General features: G+C 48.5%; 1 long non-coding RNA gene across 1 annotated transcript; it reads right to left on the bottom strand.

Moving 5' to 3' along the window:
* Positions 1–2,265: 2,265 nt before the first annotated feature.
* On the bottom strand, positions 2,266–16,854 carry LOC129334297 (uncharacterized). Its single transcript, XR_008597505.1, has 3 exons — positions 16,713–16,854; positions 6,838–6,981; positions 2,266–4,098 (listed from the first exon to the last, which is right to left on the bottom strand). It is a non-coding gene; the product is annotated as an uncharacterized LOC129334297 (long non-coding RNA).
* Positions 16,855–17,363: the final 509 nt, after the last annotated feature.

The following is a 17,363-nucleotide window of genomic DNA, read 5'->3' as shown; positions in this document are numbered from 1 at the left end:
CCCCCGTTTCAGGGTTACCATCCCTTTGCAATACCAGCTGTCAAAACTTCTGTCAGGGGACCAGGGAGTGAGGGTCTGGGAGTATTCCTGTCTGTCGATCTTAAATGTTGATGTACAGACCTCGGAAAGTGGGTTTCAGGACTATATTCAGGCTCTATCGATCCCAGCACAACGTCTTGGCTCTCTCCTTTGCATTAACATTCCTCCTAAGACCTTGAAACCCCAGAGCACTGGAAACCTTGGGGATCTTCTGTCCATAACCCTTGACACTCTCGCTCATTCTGTGCAGAGATTTCAAGGCCAGATCAGGTCCTCGCTCTTCTGATTTATCAGGCCAGATTAACAACCTGGCTGCTGAACAAACCTTTTTCCTGGACCAGGCATCACGAGACACAGTTATCAACAATCCAGGCCTAAAGTATTAGGAATGTTATCACGCCGTCCGTTGCAAATTCTCCATGGGACAAGGTCTGATATCTCTGGTGCTTAATGAGTCTCGAAAACCTGCAGTGAGCTGGGAGAATGGGTACGTGGAGATACCCCTTGGTGAGATCTCTAGCAGCCTTGAGGTCCCCTGGACAAAGCACTCCTGTGATGACTCTGTGCTTTCATTCGGGGGCTTTCAGAATGCAACCTCCCCCTCCCCCTTTCCAGTCTGAAAGAAGAGGGCTGCCCCACTGTCCAACGCTAGGCTGGGCCAGGAGAGGCAGGCAACACCCAGACTGGGGAAGGCTGGGGCTTCCCCTCCGTGGGGCAGGGGTAGTCTTGCGCTGTTGCTTTTCTCCTGCTCTCTCCTCCTTTCACAGGAGGAAAATGGCCGACCTGGCTGATGGGCCTTGGCGCTGTCTCCCCACTGTAAATCGTTCAAGGGGTATCCCTTCACAGGCTGTACTGTGTACAAAGATGAATAGATTTTGTAGTATGAGCTGCTTTGTGTTTCCTTTTTTTGAAACGCAGGATCAAAGGGTTCTTCAGGAAAAGCACAGAGTGATTCCCGAGCATGTCACTCTCCTGGATAGTGGCAGGGGCGGGGGGAGGTTTAATTGTGAACGCATCTAAATGAAACGTCTTACAGACCCTGCACAGGTCCTGGAAATGCTGACAGCGATGGGTTCAGGGAACTTTCCAAACTAGACGGAGCCCGGATGCGGGGGGGAGGGGGCGAAACTAGATGACCACAGAAGTCCAGCCTGCCTCTCTTGCCCCCCCCTCTCCCTGGCCCCTTTGCAAAGAAGCACCACCCAAACTGAGTCTAAGCCTTCCCCTCTCTGCATGCAGCTTCAAAACTAAGCTCAGCAAGGGGAGGCAGGCAGGCAGGGCTCATCCGTCTTAGGATCAGAACGGCATGGAGAGGCGCTGCCGTCTTCCTCCTACCTCTTCCTCGGGCAAGCTGGCTGGTTAGCAAGGAAACTCAACTAGGGCTTGAAAACCACAGATCTTAGTTAACACACCTCTTCCAGGACCAAGTTCAGCGCTCCCAGATACTTAGGGGCAATGGAGTCTGACTTAACGCAGCCTCCTAAGTGCAACCCTAAATCTAATCTAGATATAACTAGGGGCATGCACCACAGTAGCCCCGGGAAGGCCACAGCTGGCTAAAAGCCACCCCTGGCCAGTGGCCACAGCTGCCTCCTGCTGATCTGGCAGTAGGCCCGGGTCCAGCAGCACCCGCAGACTACAGACCAGTTCCTCCAAGGAAAGGGTGACCCTATCCAGAACAGGCGACACCTGAAGTCCTGGGCCAGACCTTCCACTCACCACTCGCACTTCCATCTTGACAGGATGAAACTTCAGTTTATTCGCCTGTTTCCACTCCCAAGCTGCCTCCAGCTACTGGCTCAGGGTTTCTTAAGACTCTGGGACTGGCCAGAAACGCAAGACAGAGCTGAGCACCCCCCACTTCCTGGTTAATAATAACCCAGCCTAAATATCCGATGACGCTGCTCAGTGGGTTCACGCAGATGTTGAAACGCAGCGGGGACAAGATGGAGCCCTGCAGGACTCAGCAGACCAGAGGCCGAGGGACAGAGCAGCCGTCCGGCGGCAGCACCTTCGGAAATCCACACTCCGGGTTTTCCACGTGTTTGTCAATTGATAACTTCTGCATGTTTATAAACCATACAATGTTTTGCATTGGTTGCGTATTGCTTTCTGTATTTGACAAAGGTTTGACAAAGTTTTTTATATATTTTATTTTTATAATTGATGGAATATAGAATAAATTTCAAAATGGTTTAAAGAGGAATTTTTATGTTGTATGTTTTTTGTTGGTGATTATATAAACATTAATCAGTTTCATAGTGTATAATTGTAGAAATTTGTTGTGGATCATGAATTTTTCACTTTTAAAAGAGAACATCCTGGTGATTGGCAGGAGAGACAAAAACAGCGACGTCGTTCCTTGTTCATCCGATTTGAGCCTCTGCGCGAACCGCAGGTCCAACAGGGCAGTTCTTTTCATCCAATAAATTGTGGAATTGGTCCAATCCTCCTTTTTTACCCAGGTCCCACCCGGGTCTTCTTAGTTTTATGGAACTCAATAAACTCACACTTCTATTCGCTTCAGACCACTTGATCTGAAATAGCCTTATGGGGATTGGCCAGGAGTTCTCAGTTGTAAATGGTTGAGTGATGGCAGGGAATGGAGGGGGGTGGGTGGGATATGGCAACCTGAGAAATGAGAAAGAAGGAAGGATAGAGGAGAAAAATTGGGAGCTGAACAGAGAGGCTTGGGACGACCCTGGAACGCAAGGACCTCAGGAACTAAACGGAAAAGGCAGGCAGAACTTTTACTCAAACAGGAGGCTGCCTAGAAGGGGGAGGTGGAAAGAAGCAGATCAGCTGCTACAGAAGACGTTCTTAATGGGACCAGAACCATCTCTACACTCCTGCTCTAGTCAGCATTGGTCTGCAGCAAGCAGCCCGCCCCTGACACCCAAACCAATCAAACGGCCTGACTGACACTCATTGCCCCAGGAGGAAGCTGGAGAGGTGGACCACGAGGGCAGGTCCTGGGAAGGAACCCGAGGCGGAGATTCCCAAGCCAGCGAGGCCCTTCAGCCCACCCTCGCCTCAGCCCCCCTGCCTCTGCAAGGAGTCTTCGAGCTGCTGCGATTTGGGTCACCAGACAGGGCAAGGCCCTCATCCTCCACGTGCATCTCACGAAACATTTCTTGTGAGTGTGCTGTTGCTTCAGCAAATGTGGGGAAATGGAGAGCCCGCCGCAACCATCTGGGCCAGCAGCATCTCCCGTCCTGCAGGCAATCCTAGGTGAACTCCCGAGTCACCTGCAGAGCTTCTGACCCTAGATGGGGAAGAGGGGTGGGGCGAAATAGAGGCGACGGCAGTTCAGCACAGCCTGATGGGGTCCGGACCTTTTATAGGGAGGAGACTTTGATGGCAGACTCCTTTGAAAGCAGCCCTCTTCCTCCCCCAAGGGCTACTGCAGAGATCAGATATAACAGAGGGGAAGGGGGGAGCTAGAAGAGGCCCAAGAAGGGCTCACAGCTGCAGCACCTACTGCTCCGTGTGGAGCCTGAAGTTTCCCAGTCCCTGAAAGGAAGGCATGCTGATGAATACATTTTCAGGCTGCGGCAGAAATCGATCACAACATTTTTTAAAAAAACATGTCTTTGCTACCCTTCCACCCAGTAAATAACACACACACACACACACACACCCAGTTTAGCTTGGTGGGTCATGCAGCTTGCAATGGAATAGACCACGGCTCTTATTCCTACCTAGGAAGGACCACTGAGCTCCACTTCCCATCTCCTACGCAGCCATGGAGGGCTTGTTCCTCAGCACCCTGGATGCCAAGCCCTGCCGTGGTTTCTACAGGGGGGTGGTGACTGCTGGCTGAACTCTCCTCTGTTTCTGCCAGAATCCTTTGCAAGACCCCCTGCATCCTTGGCTGCTTTGTTAAGAGGCAGAGAAAGCCCCCGCCTCCAGCCCCAGCCCCAGCCAGACGTTGCCCACTGCCGTGAGGCTGGAGTCCCTCCATCATGCGCTGGACAGTCGAAGGCTCACACCCGGGGGCCATGACCACCTTCTGCCGCCTGTATTTGCTCCTGCAGTTGCCCAGGACAGCCAGGTTGCCTGTGGGGCAGAAAGAAGAGTGAGTCACTCTTCTCGGGCAGCCCTCTGCAAAAGCCTCCCAGTCACCATCTCCCCCTGCCCCAAGACACGCCCCATTTTACACCAGCAACCCTGGGGGGTCACACTGAGAGCTTTTTCCCTTCTCATGATTAAGGGGTCGGAGCACCTTTCCAGTCAGAAAAGGCTGAAGGAGGCCGGGGCTATTCAGTCCTCCAAAGGCAGGCAGGCAGGCTGGGCGGGGGGTGGATAGAGGATATGTGATGGAGGGCTATAAAATTATGCACAGGGTGGAGAAGGTGGACTTTTTGTCCTTCTCCCATAACAGCAGAACTTGGGAGAATCCTGTGAAGCTGAGGGGCGGCAAAAGGAAATGTTTCTTTGCTCAGTGAGTGATGAAACTGTGGCATTCGCTGCTAGCGGACATAGTGATGGTTCCAAGTGTAGACGGCATTCCAAGAAGGTGAGGCAGGCCCCTCAGTGGCTCCTCCCTCCCTCTCCAGAGGCAGTCCACCTCTGGACCCCCTGGTCTCCTGGAGTCAATGCCTGGGGGGTGCTCCGTTCCCTGCTTGTTGGCGCTCCAGGCAACAGGTCAGCCACCGTGTGAACGGAAAGCTGGACCAGAAGGACTAACAGTCTGATCCAGCAGGGCTGCCCGTATGAAGCTACTACTGCGCTGGGACCTGATTTGGGGCTTTCACATTCACCATCTACCAGGTTCCCAGTCCCCCGCCGGGGGGCTCAAGGGACCGGGCAACCCTGTCTGCTGTATTGACAATAACCTGACTTTGTTTGCAGCTCTGAGCGCGGCACTGATCTGTCCGGAAGAGGGGTATAGAAATGCTATTATTATTATTATTATTACTACTACTACTACTACTACTACTGCTACTACTCATTTTATTTATGGTGTTTGTTAATAGAATAAGAACAACAACAACCACATTTGATTTACATACCGCCCTTGAGACAACTTAACGCCCACTCAGAGCAGTTAACAAAACGTGTCATCATTATCCTCTCAACAATCACCCTGTGAGGTGGGTGGGGCTGAGAGAGCTCTGAAAGAGCTGTGACTGACCCAAGGTCACCCAGCTGGCTCCAAGGGGAGGGGGAGTGGGGACTCAAACCCACTTCTCCCCGCCGCTCTTACCCCCTGCACCAAACTGAATCTGGTCCATCATGAACCCAGCCGGCCTCCCCGGGGATGCAGGAAAGGCCCACCCCCATTTCTTGCTCCCGCTGGCCGCACTGGCCTGGCTGGCTGGGGAGCAAGGAGGGAGGGGGCAGGCCGAGAGCCCCGGAGCACACAGAGAGAATGGCACGCGCATGCTCCAGAGGACCGCCAACGACACCACTTCTGTAGCTTTGGGGTGGCACATTTAGTGAAAACGTGATGTTTGGGGCCGATTTCACCCAAAAGAGAGACCTCCTTTTCTTCTTCAATGGGCTCATAAGAGCCCCTCCGGAGCGTGTGCATGAGAAGACAGAATCGGGACCTGTCCACCATCCCCCGGTTTAGAGTAAGGGAGGCTGGCAGCCCTAACCCAGCTTTGTGTGAGTCTTTCTGAGCGAGTTACGTGATTAATAGTAAATATCTTACCCCTTTCATGCATTCTCTCTAAGAGTCTCTCTGCCCAATACTTTTGACACGTATTTTTCATGTCTCAGGAGACTCACTGTTAGCCAGGAAGCATAGTTTTAAATGACAGAGCCGGCACAGATCATTCCGGAGGGGATGGACTCTCTCTCAGCCCCCCGCCATCTCTGCCATCTCCGTTTCCAGAGCCTTTGCCCCGCTTGGGCTTGGTTAATTCAAAGTTTTAAGCAGTGAGGGTTGCCAGGTAAAAGCCCCAGAACGTGAGACAGTCCAGTACGCCAGAGGCAGCAGAGGGATGTGAGAGAATCCGACCCCTCTCGAGTAATCTCCACTGGCTTTGCCTTTCACAACTATGCTTCCCAGCGAACATTGCGCTTCCTGACCCTTGATGGACGTGCGCCCCTGCATCTTGTGTAGAGAGACTCCTAAGTGCAGCTGCTTAAATAGTTTTCCCAGCAGAACAATGGAAGGCTGTTCTGCCTAGTGAGAATCCACCCACTGCATCTGAAGAAGCAGAGTCCAGTTCACGGAAGACGATGCTTCTCTTGAATATAGCACTAGAACCCAGTTTGGTTTGGGTGCAACACACTGACATTGCTAGACTTTGGTATTCGGTCTGATGGTTCAGGAGAAGAATACAGTCCAGGGCAAGGGCAGGGCTGTCCAGACATGGCAGAAACCCCTTTTCAAGCATCATCGAAGCACAAAGCCCCTTGGCGGTACCTGGAGCAGATTGTGGGCAAGGCGTGTCTTCCCCATAGGCAGTAGGAGCAGATGTGCGTTCAGTGTGTGCACGAAGCCCTCAGGAATGGCCATCTGTTCCACCTCCACCTTCAATGGCAGTTGAGCCTGCTGAGGTCCCTCCCTTCCCCAAACCGTGCCCTCTCCAGGCTCCACCCCTAAATCTCCAGGCGTTTCCCAGCCTGGAGCTGGCAACCCTAGCTTCCTACGAGGGACCCCGTGTGAACTTAAGTGCAGATCACTGGCTGAGAGGGATGGTAGAGAGGGAGGGGTCCCGGCTCGCGACTCCTTCAGAAGCAGGAAGTGTCCAAAAAACTCTCATCTGCAGCAACAGCCGACTGGTGTTCACTGTGTGATGCTCCTTATCTGGCGCAGGGTATGCCAAGGGACAGGACACGTACCCAGGCCTGATCCATGTGGCAGGCGAGACCAGCTGCGGAGCTCAAACCCGCCTCCAAAGCGTTCCTCCAGCTTCTCTCGCAAGGTCCTCTGGGAACGGAGAGCGATAACCTGGGTGCAAATGAATGCAGCTTTCAGCAAGGCACCTGGAGGGAGAGAGGAGGCATGAATGGCAGGCCCAAATCAGTGACCCCCTAGGTGCAGGGCTTGGGGAAGGGCTGACAGGGCCTAAGAATGGGATTCAAATTCAGGAGCTGGCCTGGGATTCTGACAAATGGCCCAAGCTGCAGGCAGAGGTATTCAGGTGGGAGGCAGAGGGGCGGTCCCATGTCAGGTGGGAGAAAGGAGGAGGTGGGCACAGGTGCCAAGAGAAATCGCAGAAAAGCAAGGTAACAGGGAAGCATTCGCTGCGATGATTTGGTCGTGTTCCACAGCAACGGGTCCAACAATCACCATCGTGTTTATTATTTATTTAGTTAAAATTTGTATTCCACCCTTCCCCCTGCCCCCCACCGGCAGGCTCAAGGTGAATCACGTTTACAGACCTTAAAATTACAAGCACAATTTAAAACATAATAAATAGAATATAAATATTTAAAAACAAACACAAGCAGCACAAACAGTTCATTAATCCATTTCCAACGGTCATTGAAAAATAGTTAAAGAAGGAAACTTCTTTTTTGGAGGTGGATGTTCTACTAGAGAGGGCCCCGTTCTACCCTATTTTGGCTGGCGGGGGCCCTACCCAGCATCAACCAAACGCCTGGCGGAACAGCTCTGTCTTACAGGCCCGGCGGAATAACAACAAATCCTGCCAGGCCCTGGTCTCATTAGACAGAATGTTCCACCAGGTTGGAGCCAGGACCGAAAAGGCCCTGGCTCTGGTCGAGGCTAGGCGGGCCTCCCTGGGGCCAGGGATCATTAGTAGCTGTTTATCACTAGATAGAAGTGTCCTCTGGGGCACATATGGGGAGAGGCGGTCCCAAAGATACGCAGGTCCCAGTGCGCTTAGGGCTTTATAGGTTAATACCAAAACCTTGAATTTGATTCGGTACTCTACTGGTAACCAATGCAGCTGGTGCAGTACTGGTGCAATAGGTGCAACTCTCGGCACTCCGGTGATGACACGTGACGCTGCATTTTGGATCAGTATCAACCGCTGGATCAGATTCAAGGGAAGCCCTGTGTAGAGCACATTACAGTAGTCTAACCTAGAGGTGATCATGCCTGGATCATTGAAGTTAAGTCACGGGTCTGGGAACAGAGACTGATAACCTGTAAGGGGCAAGAGATAAGGGGCAAGTTGCCTGGTCTGCCAATGAAAGAAAGAAGACGGGGCAACTGCAGCTACCTGAGCCTCCATATTCAAGGAGGCATCCAGGATCACTCCCAGGATCCTGACTCTTGGGGCCGGCACAAGTACCGCCCCATCGGGAACAGGAAGCCAGGGTCCCAAATCCACGTGCTGTGTTTGTGGGATCTAATTCCTGCTGATTCAGTGACACGTAATACCGAAGCTTCACACCAGCTGGGCGAGGGGGCGCCTATAGATGTTAAACAATAATGGGGAGAGTATTGCCCCCTGTGGCACACCGCACACCAGCAAGTGGCAAGAGGACAATTTCTCCCCTCGCACCACCCTCTGTCCTCGACCGTGGAGAAAAGAGGCCAGCCACTGTAGTGCCGTCCCCTGTATCCCCACATCGGTGAGGCAGTGGGTCAAAATATCATAATTGACCATATTGAACGCTGCTGGAAGGTCTCATAATATCAGCAGTGCCAATCCTCCTCAATCCAGGTGTCTGCAAAGATCGTCCGTGAGGGTAACCAACAATGACTCCATCCTGTGTCCTGGGCGAAACCCTGACTGGAAGAGATCCAGGGCCAAGGTCTTCGGTATAAAGCAAACCCATTATATATTCCAGCCAGCACAAGAAAAGTAATTCTACAGCACTGCCATGATTCAAAAACTGCTGGCCATTTCGGGTACTTGCAAACCCTGCATTTAGTACAGAGACAATTTTGGTGGCCCAATATGAGAAAAAATATATCTCCATCTGTAACTTCATGTCAAGCGTGTATAGTGGGAAAATCTAGGAAGGGGAGGTCTCCTGGACTGTTACAACCTTTAGAAACCCCTCCTTGACCACGGGCTGTAATCTCAATGGACTTTATTACAGACCTTCCCTCCTCAAAGGGATATACAGGGATGTTAGTAGTGGTGGAATTTTTTTCAAAACAAGCTCATTTCATTCCATGCACTACAGCTAAAAAACAAGCGAGTCTGTTAATGAAACATGTAGTTAGAGACTGCATTCCTTTCCTACTAAGGTAATATCAGAGGAACACAGTTTGTTGCCAACGTTTGACGGGAGCTTCTCAAGATTGCTGGCATAGAGCAAGGTATTAGCTCCGCCCAACAGCCACAGACAGATGGGCAACCTGTAAGGACTAATCAAGTATTAGAACAATTCTTGAGATGTTACATTAATTACCAACAGGATAACTGGTTTGATTTTCTCCACTTTGCGGAATACGCGTATAACAATTCCATACATTCATCTACTGGAGTTACCCCTTTCAAAACAGTACAAGGACTATGAAGGAAATGCTGTGCCTTTTGGTACCAGCCCCGACTCCCAGAAGCCTGGAGATTTGGGAGAATGGTGGACCGATTTGACTTCTCAGTGGGACTTGATCCAAGAAGCTCTAAACAAAGCTAAAGAGGATTACAAAGAGTTTGCTGACCAGGTGACTCTGTCTACACTTCCACCAAGAATCCTAAAGGAGAACAACCTAGTAAAAAACTTGGATGGAAATATATTGGGCCTTTTCCTATAAAAAGACTGATCAATGATGTAACTGTAGAAATAGAACTCCCAAAGAATTTTTTAAAAGGACACCCCGTATTCCACTTCAGTCTACTGAAAAAGGCTCCCCTCCAGATGCGTGGCATCCAGACCGGGGAGCCCCACACCCAATCCTAGTGGATGGCCAGATCCACTACAAAGTTGAAGAGATTTTGGACTCTAAACTCAAGCATAACTAATTTTTTATTTGATCAGATGCTTTGGTTACTTTGATCCTTCTGGTTTGGTTACTTTGATCCTTCTGTCCAGGAATGGGTGGAACAATCACATGTTCATGCTCCTAGATTGCTGCACCATCTTCATGCTCCGTCATATTGGGGCTACTTCCAGAGGGACCTTTTATGCCATTTCTAGCTCCTTCCAGGGCAAAAAAAGGTTCTAACTGTGGCTGCCTGCGTTTGGGGAGGTTTTGTCTTACCTGTGCCTGTCTTTCCCAACGTAGGTCGATGCTTTTATTGTATTTCAGCAGTGTTGGGAGGAAGCTGGGCTCAGAGACTTAGAAAGGAGCGTCCACCATCTTCCTAGCGTTGCTCCCCCCCCCCCAAGAACAAATCTTTTAACAATTTTAGCAAAAAGGGAAATGATAGAGGCAAGTAGTTGCCAGGAATCCCAGTGCGAACGATGCACTGATTTACGCCAGCACACAAAAATGTGCTGCTCTGTGAATTTATTACTTCTTATGAGACCTTGTTTGTGCCACTTTGTAATAAAGAGCTGGCAACAACCAGTGTTTGGGCTACAGAAACTTTATGGATTATTAATCAACGTATCAATTCTCAGTACTGTGAAGCTGTGTAGTATGCCAGCTGGCTTCCATGTACTGCCTGTTTGTCAATCTGCTGCTCTGGATTTTGACCTTTCCGGGGTCTCCAATTGTCAGAGGCTGCTGTCACCTGGGCAGCCATTTTCTTCGCAAGTTCCCAGCTCAGTCCCTGTTAAAAAAAGATTTCAAGTAGGAACCTTTCTGCACCCGAGACTCTGAGAGTTGCTGCTGCACTGGTCTAGGTGTACTAATGCTTTGCCTTGGTCTAAGACAGCTTCATGTGTTCTTAAGTCCTGCCCCAAACAGCCTCACAGGCTTCTGAACTCAGCTCAGGGCCAAGAGCAGCTCTGGCTGTGAAGGAGGATGAGAATCCTGATAATGGCCCCTGGGGGACCAGGGAGTTCTTTGGGGAGAAAGCCCTCAAACCCAAACATGGGTTGCTGCCCACCGTGGTTTTGCCAGGGGGCGGGGGCTTTCTCTTGCAGGTGACAGGGAACTTTAACCCAAGTGCCTTATGTTGGTTATGCTACAGTCATATCTCAATTCATGGGTATCCCCCTCAGAACATAATATATCTCAAACAGTGTCTTTTACTTTTTTAGTAATTTATTAGAATGTTTCTCCTTGCCTTTCCCAAAAGCTCATGGTAGCTAACAGAGTGCCATTTTTTAAAAAGATACAGAAGATATACAGTGATGCAAGGCCTATACATATCTTGGTTGAGAGGCTACAGGATGGTGAGCAACTGATGAAAGGTTGAGGGGCAAAACTGGGTGGTGAACGAGCAAGCAAGGAAGAGAGGAACAAGCAAGTAGGCGCCACATCAGAGCAAAGGTTGACTGATTGAATGGCAAGCTGAGTGACACAGACCGACGGATGGTGTCATGGAACCAGTAGGTTTTTTGTCCTAAGCATCTGTTTGGTGAACTTTCTATTGGATGCTTGTACTATAAAGCACTTAAATTCCTGTAATATAAAGCACTTTAAAGCAGGGGGGGCCCAAACATTTTTTTGCCTGTGGACACCTTTGGAATGCTGCCACCATGTGGTGATTGCAACTACAAAATGGCTTCTGTAGGAGACAGAGCAAGCCACAGAATGCCTGCTACAGCTTACTTCCAGTCACACAGTGAAGATCCTTGTGCTATAATTGCAGCTGTTGTCAAAGCAATATTTTAAAAAATCTGTACAGCCAATCAAATCTCCAGTGGCCAATCTGAAGCCACTTGGGTGTCAGGAAAGTTGTTGACCGGCACCATAGTGCCCAGGGGACCCGTTATAAACTAAAGATTGCCAGTCTCTTCCCTTCTGTTACTGAATACATGATAGCACCTTCCTGCCAAAGGAAATGGGTAGTCCTGAAACTGGAACAATAATAGTCAGTCAAATCAAAAAGAGTCCAGTAGCACCTTTAAGACTAACCAATTTTATTTTATTGTAGCATAAGCTTTCGAGAATCAAGTTCTCTTCATCAGATGCCTGATCCGAACTGGTCAAATACAGAAGAGGAGGGGAGGGGAAAGAACAGGACATATATCACAAGAAGACAGAATGCAATTAGTGTGAAGGCAATCAAAACATTCCTTTGCTTGTAAATGTAAACATCTCCTTTTGGTGTGGAGTCAGTTTGCCGCAGTGAAGGTATACAATTCCTATGTAGTATAAGCCCTCGATAACCACAGCTCTCCCTGCCAGCTGCATCTGACAAAGAGAACTGTGGTCCCCGAAAGCCCACAGGCACTCAGGCTGAGATAATTGACAAATTATTGATAATTGTTTGTCAATTATCTCAGCCTCGGATAAGCCAAAAGGCATGACGGGATATTCTTATTGTCCTAAGGGTGTATTGAACAGTTTTCCATTCATCCCCCTCTTTAATTCTGACATGAAAATAAGCATCTTTCAAGTCCAATTTTGAAAAGATCTTACCCTGTGCCACCACACTTAGCAGATCTCGAATCAAAGGGATTGGGTAGGCATTGGTCGTAGACACTGCATTGACGCCTCTGAAATCCGTGCAAAGTCTCAATCCCTCATCCTTTTTCTTTATAAACAGCACAGGTGCTGCATGGGGGGAGCTAGCCGGGCGGATGAAACCTCTCTCCAGGTTTTTATCTATGAACTTCCGAAGCTCCTCTCTCTCTGCTGGGCTCATTGAATACAGCTTTCCCTTGGGGAGACTCTTCCCCGGAATCAGTTCAATGGCACAGTCCGTCTTTCAATGAAGTGGCAAACTATCCGCCTCCTCCTCACTGAACACTTGTGCCATATCCTGGTACTCGACTGGGATCAGGCTGAGTTCCTCTGTAGTTAAAAGGGCTTTTTCTAGCTTTCCTGGGGCTTCCCCACCCCATTCCGTACTCCATTGATGCTCTTGGCAGTACTCTCTGTTAAACACTATTACTCCTGAGGTCCAGTTGATGTACGGGTTGTGATCCCATAGCCATCTAATGCCCCAAATAAGCGGATATTTAGCTGTTTGGCTTACTATAAAAGGGTGTCTTTTCCAGTGTTCATCCATCCGTTTCAACTTTCCAGCATGGCTGGGTTCATATTGGAGCCATCCATTTGTTCAAAGATGATTGGGGTTTCCAGCTCATGGGTTTCTAGCCCCAATCCATTTACAAGTGCAGGAGCGATTATATCCCGGGAACACCCAGAGTCAATTAAAGCCTGCACTCTCACATGAGTCCCCCGTTTGGGATTAAGAAGCATCACTGGTATAAATAAAACGGCCCCTCGGTCTCTCACCTCCTCCGAAGTGGTTTTCTTTTTGATCTACCGCCGAGGCCTCCTCACGACAGATCCATCTCATTTCCCAACGGCAAGTGAGGAGTATTCTGGTCTGAAAGTTGGGTATCAGACTTCAACACCGCCTCCTCGGCTTCTAGCTCCTTTTCCCGACGACCCTTTTTCGGTGCTCCACATCCGCGGCCGGTGCACAGGGCCGGAACTGGGCGAGCCGGAGGCGGCGGCTGGGCTCGGAGAGGGCATTGAGCTGCAAAATGTCCATCTTGCCCACATTGTAGACACAAACCTTGTTTCCATCAAGTTTCTCTAGCTCCATGGCCTACAGGGGCGCCGCTGCCCCCCTTTGGCGCCAGCAGGGCTCTCCGTGCACTCCGGGCCTGCTGCTGCTCCACAAGACGGACCATCTGGGTGCGGTTCTCCACCTCACACACTAGTTGTATCCAGCCCAAAAGTGTTGGGGGATTATCTTGCATTAAAGCTCTGTCCAACAACTTGGGATTCAGCCCATCTCAGAACATCACTATTTTTGTCTCCTCCTCACAGTGAGCGCACTTGGCAGCCAGCTGCCGAAATCGGGCGGCATACTCCCTCACCGGTTGGGACCCTTGATGGAGAGTTTGCAGCTCTCCGTCAAGGTAGCTTACTCTGCAGAGGGCAGAGTAAGCTACCTTTCTGTGCAGGTTCAGGCAGGGGTTCCACATCCCAAAGCAGGGGTCAGAACTTCCAGGCAGCAGACAATCCAAAGGGGAAGAGGAAACATGGGTCCAGAACTGGAAGCATTTGACAAAGCCAAAAGATGAATGTATGGCTGGGCACAGCAAGAGCACCACACCACAGGGTATGTAGCAAGGCAGAGTGGAAGTAGGCTTGAAGACAGGTGCTGGCCCAATGAGAGGTCAAGTGGCTTGGTGTATAGAGCTAGAAGCCCCCCCCCCCACTCTAGCCCAACTACTGAAACCAGTCAGCTCAAGACCTCCAAGAGTACCTGGGGGACTCTAGTCCATAACATAAGAAGCCACCTGGTCCCTATGACTGTGTGCACACCTTTGACAAATAAATCAAAAGACAGTAAACTAGCAGTGATCACCCTTCATCAACATTTATTTATTTATTGCATTTCTAGGCCACCCTCCCTGTTAGACGGGCTCAGGGCGGTGTAACAACATACAATTTATAACATACAGTTTAAAAACAATAAAAATATTATGAATAAACATTAAAACACTATTCCACATACAATAAAATTTCTCGATTAGTGGAATAAACATTCTGGCAAGGCCCAAAACACATAGGGCGTTACTGTTCATACTAAAACCTAACTAACTGAAATACTACAAACGTATCTCTCTAGTACCCACTAAATCAACTCCAAATTAATATCTCTCACTAATGTTCCCTTAAAAGTCTATTCTTGCCAGTCCAGGCCAGAGTTTCCAACTGAGAGGCAGACAGAAAAAAAAAGGTCTTTCTTGCCAGGCAAGGAGTTCCTTCAAAAGGCTCACGCCCACTTGTCAACAGATGGAAGCAGCAGCCATTTTCAATCCTCAAGAACCAATCAAAATGCTAACCTTTAGTTAAAATTACCAGTGCCTATAATGCTAAAAGGGATTGTCAAGTCCCTAAGACCCTCACTCCCGTTCCTGAACGCTGATGCGCAGCCCTCCAGGACTCCTTGGAGTATCCAGAAGGCTCTGGTCTATGTTTTGTGAGACTTTTCAGCCTCAGGTCCACTCTGCATGTATACCTTTGGCAAGTAACTCTGGAGATAGGCGGGTAAAATTTATAATTGTAGTTTATTAAAGAACATAGAAGAGTATGCAAAGCAGGAATCACTCTTGTCAGACATTTAGGCAAGGCACCCAAACAAATAAGGCTTAGCTATTCTAAACGCAATCTAACTAAAATAATGCAAGCTGGCTATCTGACTTGGTTCCAAGGCTGGTTGTTCTTACCAAGGCATTAGCCAAGAGTCCATCCATGCCAGCCAGCTCTGTTGGCCAGCCAGTTTGGTGTAGTGTAGTCACTGCTGGTGCCAGAGTTTCTGGTGCCCGCAGCCCCTCCCCCCATGGGTGGCACGCGCCCTGCCAGACTGCATGATGATGTCATCATGCAGCAAAGCTGGGCCCATTGGCCAGCGGGTGGCTGGGGCGGCGCATGCTGACTATGCTGCCTGTCGTGCATAGCCCACAGCTGCTGCACCCAGCCAGGGTGTTGTATTCCTGTATAGTGAAGCCAGCCTATCAATCAATCCTGGAATCCATCTTAAGTATGGAAAGCACCAGAAAGTTATATTTGACACAAGCTGTGTCTCATCTGGGAAAGATTCCAAATGACATGTTCTCTGAACAGGGAAGAACAAGCAGTGTTTGCTATGCCTATGTTTGCATTAGCTGTGGATGGAGACAAAATCAATAGGTCGGTATTTTGAAAACTCCAAAATTCGGTCATTCTCTAAAACAGTGTCACAGAGACTGGCGGGGGGGGGGGGGGGGGCTGACAGAATCCATGCCGCAATTTAAAAGGACCATCTTTTTTCCTTTTTTCTGACTCTTAAGATTCAAGACGTTAAAATACAGTAATTCTTACATCTGCCCTTTTCTTCTTGAAAAGGAGAACCATGGGTACATGTGCACAGTTAAGAGAACACAAATAAAAGAGAGAAATGAATGAAAACCCCAACAAATAGGACCTTTTCTGTTCTCTCTAAAAGAAACTCCAACTGTCTTTCTGCAGAGTTAACCCAAGTCATTTAGGAATGCTGCCTTGACTCTTAACATCTCACTAACATTTAGCCACATGATTGTTTTACTGGAAATACATATACATGCCAGCATATATCCATATATTCACGGTTCAATCAATCTTATCACAACTCTACATGAAATAATTTAGCAATCATTATGCATATATCAATCACATAGGCCTTAATCATATATAGTTATAAGGAATTCAGGATATACTGAACCAAACAAAATGGAATCCAAATGAACCTTTGGACAGCTACGTGGCAATAAGCTAAAATCTAGGGGCTTTTTGTTGACGCATGTTGTTATTCATATGAGTAATGATAGCAAATATTGAGGGATCAGGGTGACCTGACCATTTTGCAGATGTTATGGTTTTGGGGCAAATTTTGCAAACGTTACAATTTTCAGGTGATTTCCGCTGCCAGATGACTAGGAGGAATCTCATTGGTGGATTTGAGTGGGACGATGCAGGCCTAAACCATATAAAAATAAGCAGTAAAAACCATAGATTCTAAGAAGCTAGGAGGAGAGAAAGTAAGGAGCACTTCCTTGCTATCTCTCTCCATTCCCTTTCAGATTGGCGAAGCGCTCTCCCACTCTTTCCATTGATGTGAACCTCTGGAACATCTCCAGGATTGGTAAGATAATTCATTATGCCTTATTGTATTGCTAATAGTTTTCAGTTATGCTATACCATGATTTTTAAGTTTCTGTAACCTATACAAAATGATTTAAATAAAACTTACTAAATTTATGTCCCGGCCTGTGTTGTATCCTTGCTCTCTCTTCATTTGGGAAAGATCTGTTCAGTTCAAGACATGTCAAAGGTCCCCCCCTTTCGCATAGCAACCTGCTAGCTGAAAGTTAAGCTAACAGATTTGGTGGAGAATTGCGCGCATATCTTTGAACTGACAGAAAAACCCAGTGGAAGAGAGCAAATGATTTTGCAACAGTAAAAATTTAACCACTAGCTCAACATGGGGAATAAGACCTCTGTTGAACCAGAGTCACAGAAATCCAAACTGTTTACCTGGACAAAGAAGAAAAGCAAACATGCAGAGAAAGATCCGCTACAGAAATGGGTGGATAAAAAAGGGGAAATTGACATTTTAAAACCTGAAATGCTCCAGGGAGAAAATCCTTTGGAGGAAGCAAGTTTAACCTATAAAGAACTGAAATGTTTGACTAAAAACAAAAAGCAGTTAGACAAATTTGGAATATGGACATTATGGATGACTCTCCAAGAGCAAAATAATAAACTTCAAGATTGCAAAACAAAATTAAGTGATCAAGAACATCAAATTGAGGATTTGAAAGACAAGCAAGATTTAAGTAAAGCACAATATCTTGATAGAGTGGCTCAAAATTTGCCGAACTCTGCAGCCTTACGGCAAAAG

The sequence above is a fragment of the Eublepharis macularius genome, chromosome 8, assembly GCF_028583425.1.
Source record: "Eublepharis macularius isolate TG4126 chromosome 8, MPM_Emac_v1.0, whole genome shotgun sequence".
NCBI classification, from domain to species: Eukaryota; Metazoa; Chordata; class Lepidosauria; order Squamata; family Eublepharidae; genus Eublepharis; species Eublepharis macularius.
This window is presented reverse-complemented; position numbering and strand designations above follow the sequence as displayed.